The following is a 13,013-nucleotide window of genomic DNA, read 5'->3' as shown; positions in this document are numbered from 1 at the left end:
AGCAAAATATGCCTTTAAGGTGTTCTAGTTACGGAAATCAAATAACACATAACTTTTGCATGCTTTACATCAATGAAGACAATTTGATTTTCACTTTCTTGTTTCCTTGTGTTTCATTAAGGAACCAGGGTTGGTAGGAAGGAGCTGATAATAAGAGGATGTGTTGCTTACTCTCCATTTCAGTACGACTGTGGTTTCGTCAGATGGAGTCATGTGGAGAAAAGCAAGATTAAGGCAGAATCAAAGGCCCATGTACAGTATCACTCCAGGGACTGGTGCATAAGCCTGTGCTCGCTTTTATTTTCTGTGACTTGTCAGGTTCTTCTTCTGTTATGCCAGAGAGGGACTGAGTTTAAAAAAGAAGAGAGTGTAGACTGTGAACGCAGAAACCCAATCTGTCAGAGGAACTTGAACATGGGGAGGAACGATGGAGTGAAGTAAAAGAAAGGCGGACTAGCTGCTCGACAAGCCAAACTGTATGCGAGCGCAGACCGTTTGAAGCGCAGGCTCGTAGGAACCATTTCTGATGTGCACATACAATACAGTATACCAGGCAGATGCAAACATGAGAGAAGACAGTGTTGAAAAGGCACTAAAGCAGAAGAACAGGACGTATAAGAAACTTGTGTGAAGCGAACTTGTGTGAAAACCTGTAATTCCTATCAGTGGTTCCCAACCCAGTTCAGGTTTTATAATGAACCAGCTCACAGTGGTTTAGTGCTCTACAGAGTTCGATGTGTAACAAATGTTAGTGATGAGAAAATAACTAGAAAAAAATAGATCCACGCCTTCTGAATATAGCTTCATAATGCACTATACGCAAATTGTGCAGCGCCATGCTGACGCGTCTTTGCTATAAACAGCAAACTCATTTAACAGTGACCTTTCAGTATTCTTTTTTAACAATCATGCAAAAGTGCATGTAAATGTGTGTATTATTTTAGACCCCATCACACATAAAGATTGCCAAATCCTACTGTGCTTTATGAGGTTACATGCATGAATAAGTCTGAATCACTGTGGTTATAGCTGTTTAAGCAATTGTGCTTTAAAATATGTAGCTATGTACAGTTTGTATCATGTCTTGGTGAGAAATGTTATTGCATGATAAGACCTGTTATACCAAACATTGAAAATGAAAGCCTAGTGAATGCCTACTGTTAAGTCTATCATATTATGGAAAAAGACGTGATGCACCATGATGCTACAGTAAATGCCCACCCCACTCACGAAAGCAGCTGCAGCCTTTTTGGAAGTGAGCAGGGTCAAATGTCTCGCTACCCTTCGCTATCGTTTGCATCATGTTTCCAGTAATACTACAACTTCAGTTAAATGAATTTCCCAGAACTGACAGCCCATTACTGTGTCAACAGCAATTTTCTGCCTCCACACCGAGTCACTGACTCGTAGTGCGGGCTTGAAAAGTGCGTGCGCGCGTCTAAAGCGAAACTGAGATGTAGGGAACTGAGCGACCACAAACTGAAAAAAAATCCAAAGGCATGTGGCATCTGTGCAGGTCATTTCAGCGGTTTTGTCATTCATGTGGCCCAAACCCAACATTTACCTTAGTCAGCACTAAAGTTTTAATGACCGTGATCTTAATGAGTGAGTGGCTGGTGCTTTAGATCACTGTTACATATCACAAGTTCCAGAATTTCACCTTACATTTGTATCTATTGGATGAATGCCCAATAGGACCCTTCTGGTAGGACCCTTCTCTGCTGGGTAGGTAATGCATGAATGCATGACTGATGGTTAAATCTGTGCTCTGACTGCCACAACAATAAGGTTTTTGTTTAGTACCCTGTGGACCCTGAGATTCAAGTTAGGTGTGTCCAGTTAAATATAACTATCGTAAAAGGTATAATCTATGGTGGCTTATTACATTTTATCTGCTGTAACGTAGCTTGTGAAGCAGGAATGTCCACGTCCTGTCTACACTGGGCGCTTCCACCAAACAAGAAGGCCAAATACACCAGGTGTAGTGAAAGGAAATAGGTTTATTTAGAGAGTGGGAAGTGTTCAAAAATTCAGACATATATACATATGCACAAAAGATACAGATGCACAGCAAGCTATTACACTAATGCTCCTCAATCCCTGAACCACCAACCTGACCTTGACCCACACGAAGGCCTCCTATAAGTGATGTGTCGTCGGCGTTCGTGCAGAAAGCAGACATAACCTGACATAAGCCCATAATACATTGACGTTATTAAGAAACCTCAATGGGCCATGTTATTAAATATGGCAATGGTTCCCCGCGAATGTGTTGTTCTGTCTCTAGAATTCTGAAGAACACAATCAGTTGATGATATCTACTCGTGGTTATTTATGCAGCTGTGAGTGCAGTGAACCCCTAAAACGCTGTCAGGGTCCTCTGCTATACTCGGACCTTGGCCCGGGACCGACGCTGGCCCATGCTGTGGCAGCTGTCTATTTGCATCAACAGGCACTGAGCCCTTGTGTGGTATTTGAGAGGGAACGGAATGAGGATGTTCAAGAAAATGGAAGTTTAACTGGTAAAGCCTGGTGGAGATCGTTTTGCAGCAGAGTTGTGTGCACGAATGTGTGGCTCCTCACACTTACGCCTGCAAGCCCCCCCCTGGTATGACACATTGTGGTTATGCTGACAATTAGCACTGCATGCTTCGCCTCCAGCAATGCACAGAGACATCGTTTTGCCTTCTTTCGAGTAAAAGGCCAATTCATTTGGTTAACCACGTGCTGGTGACCTTTTATGTCTTGTGCTTATTTTACAAGTCAGAGCCCTCTGGTGTGACTGGGTGCCTACATGATGATGATGATGATGATGCTGATGATGCACAGCGCCTTAGAAATCATAGCAGTCCCCCTGGTCTCCAACACATTTACTGGCTGCGACAAGAAGTAACATTAACTACCTGTGTGCGCATTCACACAAAAACACGCAAGATGAAAGTAAAAGCGTACATTCTCACCGGCTAATTAGGGTCTGCTGGATGAATGATGTGATTTATGGGTTGGGGTCTCCAAAAGGCCAAGGTATTATTTACTTTTCTCCCACCCCCCACAAACAGGTGCCGGTGCAGGCAGAGCGTGGCCTTTTTAGTTCCCAGAACGTCTCCGCCCAGAACATGTGCCACTATAAGTTATGGAATGGCATTACTGTAGGAGAAAACAGCTGAAGTCACTGAAACGCCAGCCAGGCCATGCGTGAGGGGGAAGATGAAGTACCAACTCTGGTCCTAGGTGGGGCAGGCGGGGGAAGCGGGGGCAGTAGGGTGGTAATGACAGTTGTGCAACAGTGCAGCTAACGTTCCCAGGACATTGCACAACATTCTTTACTTGTTCTTACAAATCTTGCTGAGCAGTGGGCAGCCATGACAGGCGCCCGGGGAGCAGTGTGTGGGGATTCCTCACGATTCCAACCAGCAACTTTCCGACTGCGCTTCAGCTTCCTTACCCGTGTGGCCCCCCCACTGGTCTGAGCCCCATTCAGATGATACTGTTCCAACATCCAGCATCAGTTTCAGGGTCGTCCTGCTAAGGCACCTTTTCTCGACTGCACACCGGTGTAACTTTCGCAGGCCGTGTTTCAGTGGAAAATTTGACGAGCCCACGCACACCCAAGGCTTTGGCCTGCAGTACGCTTGCTGCCGTGACCTCAGCCACCACAGCTCAACTGCAGAGCTGCATACCTAGGCCTGTAATGACATAATCACCGCCCGCATGGCTTGTTCTGTGTTCCTGGGTTAAATGCATGCACGGCAAAGGCCAGTCTGACATTTTCAGTGGAAGACGGAGCTGTTCATTTGCTGCAGGGCTCAAGACACGCTCACACACAGCCAGTGAACTTAAATGATGAATGAAATATTTCTGCATTCCATTATTTGGCGAGGGGAAAAAAAAGAAAAGTTATCTTTCTGTTGTTTTACTACAGTGTCCAATGTGAAAAGGCTAGACACAATGCTTTGGGTGCAACATTTATTTTCCTCACTTTATGTGTTTCTGTTCTTAAGAAGCGAGTGTGACAGAGCTGCACCCTCAGCAGGGTTTTTCTGGCTCTGGGAAAACCCTATGCTCATTGTTCGAGAAAGCCCTTTTATGGTATTGTAAACATATCTTCGTAACCCCCACCAACGTGCGCAAAAATGAATGAACACAGGAAGCTTTACTCTGGCAGGAAGCGGGGACCGCTGCTATGGTAACCAACTGAAACCATAAGCCATGCTCTAGGCCCGTGACTCTCTCGCTCCTGCTTTTGACGTCATTTCAAGTACACGGAGTGAGAGGGAGCAGCTGCTGAAGACGTAAAATAAACAGACTGAAGGATGGACTTTCAAAATCTCGCCGAGAAATCTGAGAACGCCGCCAAATGTTTTGAAAAGTGTCGTCTTCTAAGAAAACTTTGTACTTGGCAAAGCCTTTCCATCAAATATCTAGGTCGCTTCTTCGTTTAAAAACGTATGTTACTTGAGATATAGTTACGGGCAGTGCCACATAAATCTAATGTTCTTCGCTGGCAACTCTTCTGCTTCCAGAGTGAGCATGTGGCTTAAGACACACTTCTGGGGGGTGAAACATGTTTGTTCGACGCACATGCCATTTTTCCCATTTTCTTAAAAGAGGATGGCCGAGTTTAGAGCTGAGGGCCAATCCCGGTTAATTCAATGTGCCGAAGGCCTCAACGTAATGTTTAGAGTAACTTACTTCTGCAGCCGGCTGTGAAATTGTTACCGAGGCGTCGTCAGACTGTCAAAAAAAATTATTAATTACATGCATGTTTAGGTTTCAGATGCCCAACATTTGGCTAATGCAAAGACTCTTTTCCGGGACTCGGTGCAGGCCCCTTTGGGAAGGTTTTAACTGTTTAAACATTCCATCAGAGACACTAAGATGGTTTGCGAGTTACGAAGTACGCCGTGGTTATTGCTAAATCTGACGCCTTATCCCTGTATCGCTCGCACCATCTGCACATCTGCTTATTCACTCAGGTAATGATCAAGGCAGACGTGCTTTAGCCGGGTGGTGGTGGACAGGTGCTGAAGAGTTTATGGTTCTCACTGTGCAGAAGTGCAATTTTACCTCCTGCCACTGCATGCTTTGAGAAGCTTCCTAGAGGTTTCAGCAGTGATTTCGCACCATAATGTTCGCAATTCAGACATAACAAACAGAAAAAAAATTTTGAAGACACATTTGTCAAACAAAACGCCTGCTCCATCAATGTTTATTAAATATTACACACATGTTTTCTGTGTGCACTTGTGTTCCTTATCACAAAGTCAAAAAGTCGAAGTCCACCATCATGATCTCATCTGTTCAGATTTCCAAGGCTCATCATTCCAAATTTTACACCCTTCAACCTACAAATTATAAATCATGATATTCTACACCAGCAGCCATATCATTATACCCCCCTCCACCCCCTCAGCATTTATTGAGGCTGGTCGAGGCACGGATTCCACTTGACCTCTGAAAGAATGCTGTGGTAACTGGTACCAATCTATGAGTAGAATTATGAGTCCAAATTCTGAATGAATACACACCCAAGCTAAACCCAGTCTAAACTCTCTATATAAATAATCATTATTATTATTATATGTTTTATTGTTAGTATTGTTATTTATGTATTTTTGCATTATACATCACTCTAATATATCATTCTAGAATTGTAGATATCAATACAGAATTTGTGGTGGTTGAACAGTATTGTATACTGATACTGCCATTATGGACACTGTGAAAAAGTGGATTAAGTGGATAAATGTGTATTCTGAATATTATAATTTTATTACAAAATGTTTATAATATATGCACTTTTGATTAAATAATGAATTGTGGGTGGTTTAATAGTGTTGCGTTATGCCCCATAGTATTAATTCCGTGCCATAAGAGGGCCATGTCAATAGAGATTTTATGAGGGGCAGGTGCAAAATATGGAGCACTGCTTTGGATATGGATAATTCCTGTGACTGATGAAGTGCCAGGCACCATCGTCTGGGTCTCGTGGGAATGTTTGTGTTCTGGTTTTCTGCTGCATTGATTTTGGCCTTTAATGAGATGGACTCTAATAAACGTGCCCTTAACCTCGCCAGCATACGCAGGATCGGCCTTGTGAAATACGCAATCAAACCCAATGCAAATTTTTCATGGGTGTAAAAGCCACAGTGGAGATCTTCACCTTTGAAGAAAAAAAAAAAGTTTAAAGTCAAGATTTCTGTCAAACACGCTCCGTTATCGAACGACTATAAAAACAAAACCATCAACAGTCCATGACAAAAGGGGCGCCGCACAGACACTTGCTTATATCGCGGTGTGTTAAACACATGGCAGCAATATCATTACAGTTCTGGGCCTGTTTCTGGTAAACAACCTCACAAAACCACCGGATCAGTCATTTCACTGAAAACCAAATAAAAGTATGACCAAAAACCAGAGAAGGCTTCGAGGCCGAGGCTGCAGCAGAGCCGTGGCTCTCAGCCCATCCTTTCTGAGCACACCTCGTTGATTCGAGTTTGAAGAGCTCCTTGCCTTCCGGTATTTCCCACTGTTAAAACATGTTGTGTTTCTGTGGAATATGTATCGGTATTTTTGGCACGTCACACCAGCAGGGGAAAAGCGTCTTTGCACTTAGCGTAGTCTTAATGTGGTTTTGGGCCAAATTTGCTTTTTGCACCATTTTAGCTAAAACTCATTTTAGCATCTGTCTAGATATCAAAATAAGTTAGATATTATTTTGGTGTGCCTCCGCTTTAATATCGCTCTTTTCGGAACATTTTGAGAGGAAGGAGGATTACTGTATTCTGTTCTGGATGAGCAAACAATAATCTCCCATTTCCGAGGGCCACCAGCAGAAGACATGTTGTGTGTTCAAAGGAAAGAAGAATAAATGCGGGGCTGAAACCTGCTTAAGGTAATTAGAGGGGGAATTTGAATGATCCCCTGGCTGAATGTGATAAACTGACAGCACGGCCTCCATCGACCACTCCCCCAGCCCCCCAGCCCCCTCCACACCACCGCAGCTCCTGTGCAAACAAAGCCCCCTTTCTACCCCCCCCATGCTAATCATTAGGATTTACTGTGCAGCCGCCCACAAATCGCAACACGTCTCATGCACCTTACGGGTCGATCGGGGTCGAATTCAATTTGTTAGATATTATGTATTGATCGGCACGCTCTGGCCTCCAAGCTGCCTGGCCGATCCTTGACCTACTCGTGCTTTTCTCTTGATCAACACAACCAGTCCTTCAGTTTGATCCGGTCAGATCACAAGAGCTGCTTAGCTTGTGTGGAATGAGAAAGAAGAATTGCATTAAGGTGCCCGTCACCATGAGCCTTTATGCGCAAAACAACGTTTTGTTTTGTTGAACAGAGGTCCATAGGCAAAAATGAAATGAGGAAAACAGTCCTTTTCTGATAAGTGACCTTATTACAGTTTCATAGATTAATGCATTTTTATGTCAGAGTCGGAGATAGGCAGACCTCCCACTCTCACATTTGAGTATCACAGAATGCCATTTAGCCAGGCAGCAGGTCCTATATCTGCCCAATCAATATTTCCCCCTCCAGGCTCTCCATCACGCTACCCAGTAAATAATTCAAATGAGATAGTTAGGCCCTTTGAAATGTAAAATGGGATTTTTTTTTTCTCATTGCGAATTAGACTCGCTATTTACTGTAAAACCATTTATCGTCGCCTCCAGCAAGGGGAAAATGTTTCATAAATTTGAAAGCTAGATCAATGAGCAGCTGACAGGATAAATTGAGATTTGGAGCCATTTTATTACGTTCTTACCATTATATTAACATTAAAAATTCAAGAGCACCAAATCAACTCACAAGCAAACAGATCTAGCTTTGAACAACATAGTCACTAAAGAGGGGTGTCCGTGTCAGGTTACGTCATACATTTTGCTAACCCAAGAGAGCCCATCCAAACACATGGATTACTCCGAATCTGGCAACATTTAAAATGATCACAGAAAAATGCGTGCCTATTGCTTTATGTAGTACACGTGTATGTATGACCTGAATTTATGATCATTCAGGTCATAAAATAGTATAAAATTCACCTCACAAAGACTAAAATACAAGCCTGGGATTACTTGCGAGAAGACAAAATCACTCTTTTAATTCTTAAATCTTAGCACAACCTCAACAGCCAACAATAGAACTTTACTTCGGAGGCCACCACACCTCAGATAAAAGAATCTTTCCAGATCATCCAAGGTCAGCACTCTCAACACGTGGATTTTCAATGGACTGAGATGACCACTGAAAAATCTGTAATGGTTCTACGACAAGAACTGGAGATGTGACATGGAGACACCGTCACCAGGGCCAACTTTTAAGGTTTCTTTTCATGAATTTGAACCAGTACGGCTGGGACAGACACCGAAAGGCGCGGTGAGTCACGCAGAGACACCGGTGGGGTCTTTTTCTTTCGTTTTTCTTTTCTCTGTCTCTGCTTATCTTAATGACAGTGGTGCTGGTGCGGGGGAGGGAGGGCATCCCAGCATTTACCCCCCCCACTTCCTCAGGCACGGAACACCTTGCTGTGACAGGAAACAAGGCTTACCAAAGCCTCGTGTCTCCTCACTTCTTTTCCGTCTCTAGCGATTCGTCTGTGCTGATTTTGGAATGCGAGCGCGGTGGCCGAGGGCGCTATCGCATGTGCCCGCAGGTAACTCTTAAAATGCAGCGGCGTCCCACGTCCAGGGACACACGCCGCCCCGTTTATCTCCCTGCTCCAGCATCTTTTAAACAAAGGAGTGCGGTAAGACAGACGCCACTTCCTTCCTCTGTCACTTGCCGTCTCTCCCCGGTCGGTTAGGCGAAATATCAGGCATCGGGGGCCGAGTCTGGACTCTGTCATCCGGCGCCGCTAACGAAAACCAGACCCGAGCGAGGGGAAGGAACAATAACGGCCCGCGCATGACTTGTGTCGGGGCCGCTTGACCCTCTTCCTTTGCATTGTCTTTCAGGGGCATCACCTCCGCCGAGCAAGATGGACGAGGTTTGGCGTTCATTGTGCGAGGAGCTTTATCTCGGGGGGGGGGGGGGTCCTAGGAACAATCGGCCTTTGTTTACCAGCTAAGGACAAGGGCACCGAACGGCAGACTCCTCTCGTTGTACTTTAACCAAACACAGCGACACCCTACACGTATTTGCTTGGGAAGTCCGTTTCACGTCACAGCTCTGGGAAGGATGACAAACAAACGTTCATTTTGCGCACAAATAATACAGACGTCCGGTCAATTGGAAGCGATTCATGGCAACCTTTTAGCACAATGGCCCCGTGAGCCATAAATTTGTTTAGCCACTCGCTAAAGCCTGGAAACGGTGTTGGAGAGTAAACCCAGCAGGCTGACGAGCTGTTTCACACGCACACACTAAATGTCTCGCTGTCCCCCCGACTGAAAGTGCACAGGTAGCCACAATGGTGCATTGAGGCTTGTCTGTCTCGCCCAGACGCGTTTATGTGTCACCTACACCTTTACCCTCCATCAGACTGCCCTTATTGATCCTCTCCGATTGATCCTGGATCCTGTCCATCTGCTCGTGTCCTTTCTGTCCATGGCGTGCGTTCGGGACAGGGTCTGGCAGGGACAGCTGGCCCTGATAACTAATCTGCTTCTCCTGGCTTTTTGTAAAACATGAACGGGGCAACCAGATACTGTGAATTAATAAATGAACGATTGGAGCCCACAGGGCCTCCTGCTCACCCTGAAACAAAGAACATGCTCAGTCTGTGGGGTCTGTACTATGTGAAACGGATCATAATCTGTTTAAAAAAACCTATGCAGATAAGTAGGAACAAAGTGCTTTTGCTTTTAATGTCAGTAATGGTAAAGGGAGAATCAGCAGCGCCCTACTCCCTCGCTGGCACCACCCCTGTCTCCGTCTGTCGAGATCGGCGGCAGCAGCAGAATGGAAGTTTGTTTTTTAGATTTGGACGGCTGTCGGCGCTGATCTGTGGCCAGGCAGATGCGACGGTGGCTCGGGCGAGGTGGGCTGGCAGGCCGGGAAGAGCAGGCATGTGAGCAATGTGATGGTTATCAGGAGACAACACAGGGCCCGTCTGTTCAGAGCCCTGCCTGGGCCAGAGGCAGAGGGCTGGGTACCCAAGCAGGTGTGAAGAGGGGAGGGACGGGGAGGGGCCAGGGGTCTGATGACAGCCCATCCGGCTGTAGGTATTGAAACAGGAGGTCAGAACAGGTGGAGGAGAATGGGATATGGGCCCGTGCTGGGTTAACCCTTTAACTGACACAGCTTTGGCAGAATTCAAAAAAATTAATGACAGAATTTGAACTACACAGTGAAATACATATTTTTTAAAAATATAGCACAAAAAAGATATTATAAAGGCATTTTTCTGATTGTGGTCTGGTTGTGGTATAATCTGACTAATCTGATATGACTCATTACGAGACAGCAAATGACCATGTCATCTGTCAGACACACCATCTTGTGTGTGTTTCTCTGTCTTTCACTCTGCAGTTTGTTCAGCATTGTGTCATTTACAAAAGCACTCGTGCCTGAAACGTGACATGTTGACATGTCTTACTGGAAACTCTGCATGCTGCAGCTCTGTCAGTAGTCCTGTTGACCTTTGGGTAGAGTGGCGTGGGTGTGGGGCTAAAGTTCTGCAGAAGGGAAGTGGCTGGGTTGTGGTCCATTTCGGTGACGCTTTGCTCGCAGACAGAGCGGCAACTACAGCCGTCCCTGTATCTGATACACATGGAGCAAAATTGCTTCTGTAAAATAAACCAGCTGATATGCCAGCAAAAATATATATAGCAATCATCCACCAGTCTAGATGCAATATCTTTAAATTGCATGCTTCTCGAATAAAAACAGCGAGGTCCATACAAGCGTGAGCACGGTTGCACCATTAACCATCAAGTATCTTGGAAACTTAAGTAAGTATGCTACAGGGACACAGTGTTTCCTATTTGGTCCATTGAAAAAGATCAATATCAGCGGACGCCCAGCAGAATCAAATGAAAACAACAGGGGAAATTTCATTAATCCTTAATCTTGTCTGAGTGTGTGTGTGTGTGTGTGTGTGTGTGTCTGTGGTACCTTGTGTTGTTTGTAAGGCGGTGTGCTTGTGACGCTGATGAATGGCTCCTAAGAAGAAGTTTAGAAGCACAATTAAGATTCCATCAGGATAAGGGTAATGGTGAATTATTTACATTAATAAGGGGCTGAGCCCATCTAAACATGCCACTCCAACTAGAAAGTATGCCTCTCAGAGCGCCAGAAGTGACTTCAATGGTACCCAAGGCATAGAGGAAATAGAAAATAAGTCAGATAGAAAGTTAGCCATCTGAGAAAAACTAAAACGAAAAATGTATCTAACTCATCTTGGTTTTATTTTCTTTCCAGCATTTTTATACACTGGGCTGGAGCACTGAAAAGGGAACAACTTCATTTTTAAAGAGTGGAACGACTGCAGATCTAATTCCCACTGGCATTTTTTAGATTCAAGAGTTTTATTTGTCAAACACACAGTAATATGGAATATGCAGTGAATAGTAATATGGGCAGCATTACGCACAAGTGTGGGACTTGTTTGCTGGTGTAAGGGAGGGCATAAAGATAATTGATCACCCAGCAAATAATTCCAGTGGCTCTGTTGTGATCAGTTTTTTTTTTTATGTATTATTCCACTATTTTATTAGAAGCCGTGGTTAAGTGACTGACAACCTTGGATATATATATATACACACACACACACACACACACACACACACACACACACACACACACAATAAACATATATATATATCAGGTGTCAGGATGCCTAGTTTTTTATATATATATATATATATATATATATGCTGGCCGCAAAAGACATTCAGTACATTTACAGCATTTAGCAGACGCTCTAGTCAGTTATATATATATAACTAGGCATCCTGACACTGACTCTAGTCTACAAAGCACGGATGTACGTTGCACTGGACAAGAGCGTCTGCTAAATGCTGTAAATGTACTGAATAAATGTCTTTTGCGGCCAGCATGTAACAGTAAGTCAGCATTTGCATGCAGTCAGTAGTTTAATGCTACTTTCATAAAACTTTTATCAAGTCTTACCGAAATTAATCACTAGCCTTTTTCAATAAGTATTATAATCATTATTATTACTTAATTTGTTGTATTCTCTTGAAAACACTTTCACACACTGATTTTGAATGGAAAAAATTATATATATATAAAATCAAGAGTGATTTATTGTTGATTATGACAATGATCCATGAATAAACATTGAAATTCCAAGTGTATCTGACTAAATTCTACAACATGTTTGTCACAAGACAGGAAGGGGAGGACCCAGGTATCACACGGGATCGCTCCACTCGCTCGCACCAAAAACGCTACTACACACTCTACTACATACTCTACTACACACTTTACTACATACTCTACACTCTCAAGGCCCACCACCTCGATCTAAGACCCAAACAGAAACATCTCCTTTCGCTCATGTGGTTTGGTTCAATACCAGAACCTGGAACACTGAACATTGAAAATATACAGACAAGTATCTTATAGATATTTTTTATTTAAATTTTTTATTTTTTTTTCTCTCCATATTTTATTATTTTTTTTATCTTTGATCTTGTGTTATTATTATTATTCACTACCTTGTTCGTTTTTTGTTAGGTGAATGTAAAAGAATATTTAAATGTTGTACCAATCAATATGACAATGTAATAAAAAAACTGTTTAAAATGAAAACCACTGGAACCTTTTTATAGTGGGGGCTGCAGGTGCAGGCACTCAAGGGGGCGTGGCCTGCACTCAATGTTCTGGGTGCTCTCGATAGGTGGGCGAAGCCACAGCGGGATGCGTCGTGACAATGGTGGAGTGTGTTGGGTTCACTTCTACAGAACTGATGGCAATCAGATCATTGCATTGATATTTTCCACAGTTGATGTGCTGTAATAAAAAGCGTTATTTGTCTGGGTTAGGGTAACGCTCTTTCCCGCTGTTTCTACACAATCCTTGTGTAATGGTTGTTC

This window comes from Denticeps clupeoides, chromosome 13 (genome assembly GCF_900700375.1).
Source record: "Denticeps clupeoides chromosome 13, fDenClu1.1, whole genome shotgun sequence".
In the NCBI taxonomy this organism is placed as follows: domain Eukaryota; kingdom Metazoa; phylum Chordata; class Actinopteri; order Clupeiformes; family Denticipitidae; genus Denticeps; species Denticeps clupeoides.
This window is presented reverse-complemented; position numbering follows the sequence as displayed.